A 7,850-nucleotide genomic window follows, 5' to 3' on the forward strand; every position below is an offset into this window, starting at 1 on the left:
ATTGCACAAGCCATCGACCTTTCCCTTTATAGATGCCTACTCTTAAAGGTACTCTCTGCTTCTAGGGCCGCAGCACAGGCTCTAGGAAACAGAGGGGAGAGGGAAGCTTTATCTGTGAATATAGCCCTGACTTTGCTGGTATTCTATAAGCAGATCAAAGTAACTTTATTCCAGTGCATGTTCGTCCCATAGCTTACAACAATATTTCTTTCCTAAAATCCTTCAACTCTAGCAGGTTGCCATGCAGATGTAATACTCCTATGTATGAATACGGTTACTTTAATAATACAGATAAGCAAGCTGTTAGTTCAATGCTATTTTGCAAATTCATACTACTATTGAAGGAACAGTAGATTCCACCTGTCATAGATAGTCTAGTGCATCCTGCACTGAGAAGGGAGGTGGGCTAGTTGACCTCTAAGGTCTATTCCAAGGGCATGATTCTGCAATTCTAGGAATGTGCTATTGTTAGCATTTCCACAGCAACATCTCTCTCCAATAAATCCCTCAAATTGAATTTTAAAGTCCTGAATTCTTTGACCAACTTTGTATAAGGGTTACCAGTCTGCACACCTGAATGTCACTGTGAGAAACTTTGCATCTTGAGCAGAAGAATGAAAATGTCCAGAGCACACATTTCCCTTCTCATAACAGTCATTCCATATTTTACTGTTGTGTTTATATTAAATTACCAACTTTTAAAAAATAGCATTGCATTTTAAACATACAACAAAGGTGCAAGATCATTCCAAGCCTTTCAGTCAAGAGTCTACCATTACTGAAATATATCAAGCTTTTGTAAGGTTAAAATAAAATTGAAAAAAACCTTGATCATTTTGCACATTTATTAAAAGTACAGCACCTGTTTGGTCTGATTAATTTTTATAAAGGTTTTTTAAATTTCTTTGAGAAATGATATGAATGAAAAACTTGCCTGCTGAAGGTGACACTAAAGCAAAGTAGAATTTTTGATTTCTGAAATCTACTGTAAATATTCTAACTAAAGACTTAATTTGTATAACCATCATAATGCAGTTCCCCAGCAAGTCCACTAGATGGTACTATCTTAAAATAATGATTTAAGTTTTTGTTTTTTATGATGATATAAACTGAAGATCAGAATGAATGATAATTTGAGGAATTTGTTTAGGCAGGGTGATCTGAAAGAACTCAGCAGAGAAGGTATATGAAGACTGAATTTATTTTGCTGCCATAAATGTGCTTTTCCATGGAAGTGTTAAATGCTTTTAATTTTGGTTGAAATAAAGTAAAAGTTAAGAAAAAATAAGATCCATATATTCATATAAACATTTTATTGAACTATCACTTTTCTTTCTGTTGGCTATATTTCACCAATGCAGATGTAAAAAAAGTAAAATAGAAAATGCTGTTCTTCAGTAGCAGATGAAGCTTAAAATGGTTATAAATTAAAATTGCCAGTCACACATACACAGGGTGGGGGTGGGGGAGGGGGACAAGACAGAAGTTATGCTTCGTCAAGAGGATTCAGGGAAAACAAGACTTAGGCAGGGCCACGTGAAGCTTCTGTCGGGCAGAGTGATAATCACAAACACTCCTGCTTGTGCAGAGCGCAGCAAAAACTCCAGGAAAATATTAGCCATGAAAGCAAACACAATGCAATGTTCATTTCTTGTTTCCCAAAGTAATCCAGTCAGAACATATATACTAACTGGTGTTTATTGATAAAAATGCAAAATTCCATAAAATGCAAATATCATACAAAATATAAAGAAAAACACATCTTCCCATGTAATGTAGCATCCAAGACTTATTAGCAACACAAGCTTAACAAAATCTCTAGCTAGAAACTCTTAGAGAAGAGGTACACTACTTGGTAATTTGTTACAACTACGTAGCCCATAAAACCTACATAGTGGCTAACACTAAAGCAACTAACAACTACTCAGAGAGGCTGCACATTTTCCTCTCCTTTTATTATAGCTCTATGCCTCCCCCACTGGGTAACTAGCATACACACACCAATAGGTGGCAGTAAATAGCACAATACACAACACACAATAACAGGTGTTTTTCACATGATCTCTGTAGTCAAAATATTATTTGTTATTGTTGTAAAGCTAACGGGATGAATCCTTTCCCATGAGAATGAAAATCCTGACAGCTTCACCTTTTATGTGATCCTTACACTGGATCATCTGTGTGGGCAAGAGACTAATTAAGATAGGCAAGACCCTCGGTATAAGGTATGCATCTGGCTAGAGAGTAGTTTCTGTGATGAGTTTTCCTGTCGTTTAAAAAGGTGATGCCTAATAGAAAAGAAGCAAAGGTTTTTATGGAGATAAAGATTGTATCCTCTGACATCCTAGAGATGATAGGAATCCATGCTGGTGACCCTCTCCGCGTTTTAGGTCATGGTCCCTGGCAAACATGGGTTCACACCAAATAATGTGATTGTGGATTGGCAGTGCTGTTTGCACAAGGGTTCATCTGACACAGCCAATGCCATCCAATAGAATCGGTACTGGGAACCAGTCTTATCCTTATGGCTTCCCTGTTGCTGGTTGCCTTTCTCTTGGACTTCTGCCAATTTTCTTGTAAATGATACACTGGAGTGTCTTAATGATGGAGCCAATTATTTGGGGGGGGGGGTGTTATAACAAGCTGCTGTGAGCCTCTGAGATTAATTTCAATTAATATTGGAATAAACAGAGGTACTGCTCAATGCATATTGGTTACTAAAAGGACACTACAGATGTAGTTGCGTGCATGTGCTGTTAACATTCAGGAATATTCAAGAATACAGAAAGAAACAGACATAGATTACAGTTAGAATTTATGAAGAGCATTAAGATCACTAACACATCGTTAAACAGAATAAGTTTTCTGAAAATGCTGCAGCATCTCCAGGGGCTAAAGCCAGTCGTACTGGCTTTATTTCCAGGAGTGCCTTTGCAGAAATTAACAGACTGCTAAAACTTGGTTTCTACACCTATACAAAGCATAGCTAAAACAATTGAAGACTGGTCAGTTTCAATTTCCAGTCCTACTCAGACAGCTGCCAAACTTCCAGATAAATACTTTTGTGGAATCTTGCTTGGCTTCATCTAGCTGACAAAACTCAAGATCTGATCAGAGGCTGACCTCTTCTCCCAGCAACCTACACTGGTGACCTATTCCTAAAGTGAAGTTCCAGATAGAGTCATCTAGCTAATGTTTTATTGTGATTCCTGTCGTTTCCAAGGAAATTGGCAATTGTTGAATTTTTCTGTGTGTTGGTCATTAATCAATATGCTTAATTGAAAATCGGAATTGACTTGGTTCTTTTGCTTGCTTGAATTAGCATTCTTTCCATGCCAGGTTGCTTTCCACTTATACTTCCCTGGTTTTTAATAAGATCAAAGTAGGAGCATTGGGGTGGGGGTGGGGGGTCAAAACAGGTAAGATGTCAGTTGCAGCATTATGACTGAAACCCTGCACCTTTGTACATATATGTGACATCAACCCCTGTACAAAAGGGGTGAGGCTTCCATTGCAATGCTATGTATGCAATTTGCCAGTTTGAACCTCCCCTGCAGATGCTGCTGGATCAAAGAAGGCTCTAAAAAGAAGATTTTGTTCCCTTCAAAAACACATCATGTCTATAAAACTGGGTCCTTGTGTGTCTGGAGTAAGAGTTGTGGCAGCGAAACCTCTAAATAGACAACATGGAGTGTTTTCAGGTTTGACCTACCTCGTAGGATTGGCCCCACAGATATATTTGTTATACATGTTCATGTTCTTTTAAAAGAACATTAACAAGTTTGGAAGCGACAAGGGAGAAGACTGATATACTATTCTGCTAAGGTGTAAGTGGAATCTTATGAGGCTGACAAAGATCAGATTTGTAAACAGGTAGGAGAAATCTTCCATACATTAAAATGTAAGTTATTTTGTACTGGGTCCCCCTGCTGCTGAATGTAAAGGAAGTTATGCTCAAATTGCTGTCCAAAGTAATAGATGAGATGCTGGTAAGAAAAGCCAATTAATTTGAAAGACAGTGATATGCCAGCACTAAATCTAAATTCATTTTAAAATTCAACTCAGCAATTGCATAAATCAAGTCTACTTCCCATGTTCCAATTTCTTTGTTTATCCATAATTCCTGTTGCTCTTTTATATATCTCAAAGTGGTAAATTAAGTCCACTTTTCTAAATCTGAAAAGATGAGTTAACGGAGGAGAAAATGACTACAGCTAAGTGTTTCTTATGATGTGAGATTTGAGAAAGATGAACAATTTACCAGGAGCTCTGCCAGACTTATCAGATCTACAACCATTCATGCATCAGAAAAATGCCGACTCCACCATGGGCTCTGTCCATAGACAGAGACCTAGAGAAGGCTTTGCTATTATCTAGAGAAGATAAGATTGTCAGCTGCAGTTACCTGGTATGTAGCATCTGTTACAAGTGAGATCTAACATGTAAGAATTGTTCGGTTGTGGAATAATATCACATTTGTTTTTTTAAAGCACAGTGTGTTCCCTCTACCCTAACTAAAGAAAGAAGAATTGCAGTTTCTTTGATGTCTCAAACTGCAGCTTGCTTCTGTTTTGAGCTTGTTTTGCAATCTGCTGAAGGATATTTTGTGAACCAAGCGGCAAACAAAAATCAAGAAAATATTGTTTGAAGATGAAATGCAAACACCATGGAAAGAAATTCATACCAGTGTAAAGTATCAGTGGTGGTATTCAGATTATCTGCACCTATTCCCAGCTGGTAAAATAAGCAAACATATTCTATCCGCATATATTTTACAAATTACGGCCAATTTCACTTAGAGTAATTAAAAAAAAACCTCCTGAGAAATAATGAAAACCTATATGATTAGCATAAGGATTTTAGAAAAGCAGTCCACTAATTATTGAATATGGAACAAGAGGGAATGGGTTTCACCTCTTGACAGCCAATGCAGAAAGCAATCATACATTAGTCTACGCCAAGGACCGAAATGCACAACTCTTGCATTTTTATTAGGACCAAGCAAAATGAAAAGAAAATAGCTTGCAAGTGTCCACAGTTCCAAGCATGGCCATAACTGCTGCTTTTTCCTGCCCCCAGTATTTAACTGACTCAATGTTACCAGAAGTCCACCTTGACTTGAAGGAGACTTTTCTTGACCCTGCATTTCCTCAGGGATCATCCCCTAATGGTATTTTTCTCTGGGCCCTCTGAAATCCCTACAATGGATTTCGCAATACCACCCTGACTGTCTGGGGACCCAGTTAGGTCTCTAGGCATGCGGGCATGTGCATCAGTGATGGCTGGTGCCCTTTCAGGCAGACAAGGGAGAAGAAAGGATGGCTAATTGCAGGCAGTGCCAAAGTTCTCTGGAATTTTCTCCCCTTTTCTTCCTCTGCAAGGACTCTTAAGAATCCTTACGTGTGGCAGTGCTTTTGACAGGTCTCTGCCATACTCCTTGAGATAGATTAAGAATGTCCTTGCAGGAGCCTAAAATGCCATCAGTATGGGGAAAATGCTTAGCACTGCCAGGTTGTAGCTCATACGTGAATTTGGGTTGGCATAGCAACTTCCTTAGCTTTCTCTTGCTAAGGCCATGGTTGTAGAAAAAATGAAACAGAACGGAAGGCCTGACTCAGGGCTGCTCTGATACCTGACAATAAATAACTCTCCTGATTACGAGTAGAGTTATAGCATGCTTTCATCATATATTCTCAAGAATATTAGCTTGACTTTTAGGCCTCACAAAACAATGAAGAGGTTTTCCTGCTTTCATATGCTGAGATTCTTCACCTTGGGCTATTTTCCCTCCATGGCCTGGCAGACTGAAGTCTTCTTCCACATAAAGTGAAGTAATCAAGTCCCAAAAGACAATCTGAGTCCCGCTGAAAGCAAAAGTAGAACTTTAGCTGACTTGGAGAACAAGTCTGCAGAACAGATTTGAGTAGCAACATGTGGAGCCCTGCCAGAGCCAGCCTGTCATTTTGTAGTGGGAGAGAAGCTGAAATGTAAGGAAGGCATCATCCAGTTGGAAGCTAAATCCAGAAAGTCTAATATATTGAGAAGTTGTTTAACTTTATTAAAAGTTAACAAAATAAAATGATTACAAATGTTGCACTTGTCAGTCTCATTCTTCTGCAGTTATCAGCCTAACACAGAGCAACTCTTTTCTTGGGCATGAGAGTAGTTGAACCCATATTTGCTGGTTGCATGGTTTCTTGCAGCTATTTTATGTTTTTTGTTATTGTTTCTTATTTATTGTATTGTTTTTTATCTTTGTTAGCTGCCCTGAGTCACATTTAGCAAGATGGGCAGCCATATAAATCAATCTAAAAAATAAACTCAGCAAACTCTTCTTTATCTTCAGGTGTTCTGATTTCACAATTAATCATTCCTCCTAATACCAATTTAAGACTCCATTAGAATTCAATGTTGTGGAATGCTGAGATTTGGATAGAGGACAAAGGTAGGAGGGAGAACACAATGGAGTGTCAAGAAAGGTTAAGATGGTGAAACAAAAATTAGGAAATGTCATCAGATTGTCCAGATAGATCACTTCACTCTGAGATGCTATTTGCAGATGTGCCCCAGGTATAAAAACCAAACAGCCCTCCAGATATAAATGGAAATATGCAAAAATGGAATATACAGTATGTCCTGCCAAAGAGGAGCGCTTAAGGCATCACTGTATTTGAGTGACATGCAACAGCTTCCACTGAATAGGTGGCCTCAATGTCTTAACTTTAAACATCTGAAGAGAGAGTGTCTGTAACTAAAGCCATTTTTTATTATTATTTATAAGATTTATAAGACCACCCAACTCAGTCAGTGTGACTCTGGGCAACAGGGCAGCATACAGCATAAAAACAATAAATCAAAGAAAAAACTCCACATAACTGTATGTATGTATATGTACACATGTACACACACACACACACACACACACTATATTGTAGGGGTCATGTTCAGGATCAAGAGAGTACTCCCAGGAGTTAACAAAAAAGGACTGGAGTTTGGAGTAGGTTATAATTTATCTTAATTTATGCATATAAATGAAGTTATTTGCCAATTCTCCATCTTTCTTGGAATTTATTATTAAGATTGTTTTTTATATTGTATTTTAATTGATTTTATCTCTGCTGTAAACCACCCAGAGTCATTTCAATGAGATGGGCAGTGACAAATTTGATATATATAAGAAAATATAAATATATGTTGTGCTTCTGTAAAAACAAGAGGAAAGAAAAAAAGAATAGACCTTTTCAAATAAAATTGATGCCGTGAACATTGGGATATATCCGAAAATCAGGATTTCTGGAATGTGGACCTTTGGCTGGAAGGAGTTTTCACTGTATCAAATCTCACGCTTATGTGTGGCTGGTGAACTTGGTTTGTTTGGCTGGGTCAGAAAAGGTCCTTCCAGACCATTCTTCCTTGTGGTTTCGGGTTGTTTTGGGGCATTAACTAATTAATAAAAACGTATGTCGAAAAGGATAGAGATCTTAGTCCATGTGTCTCTGATGCATTCCACTTTTTATTATGGCACCCCCTTTATTTTATTTTAAAATGTCTGTGCTGTTCGCTCGGAGTCTGCAAGAGCCGCTGTGGGACCGTATTGAGATTTCCCTGATGATGCGAAGATCGCCTTTGTCCCAGCTCAGAAATCAGTCACGTGGCCTCTTTTTTGCAACAGATTCATGAGTTTGGGGTTTGTTTGTTTGTTTGTTTGTTTGAGGGGTTTCTGATTCCAACCATTTATGCTGCTTTTTCCCCGCGGGAGATACGCGAGACGACTGGATTTGATTCCGGGCTGAGGAACACTGCCGCTAATCAATCCCTGTTCTCTCCCTCACTTAGCGGGGGAAAAGGCG

The sequence above is a fragment of the Python bivittatus genome, unplaced genomic scaffold, assembly GCF_059951505.1.
Source record: "Python bivittatus isolate LINGU-HERP-01145 unplaced genomic scaffold, Pbiv_v1 ctg000080_np1212, whole genome shotgun sequence".
In the NCBI taxonomy this organism is placed as follows: Eukaryota; Metazoa; Chordata; class Lepidosauria; order Squamata; family Pythonidae; genus Python; species Python bivittatus.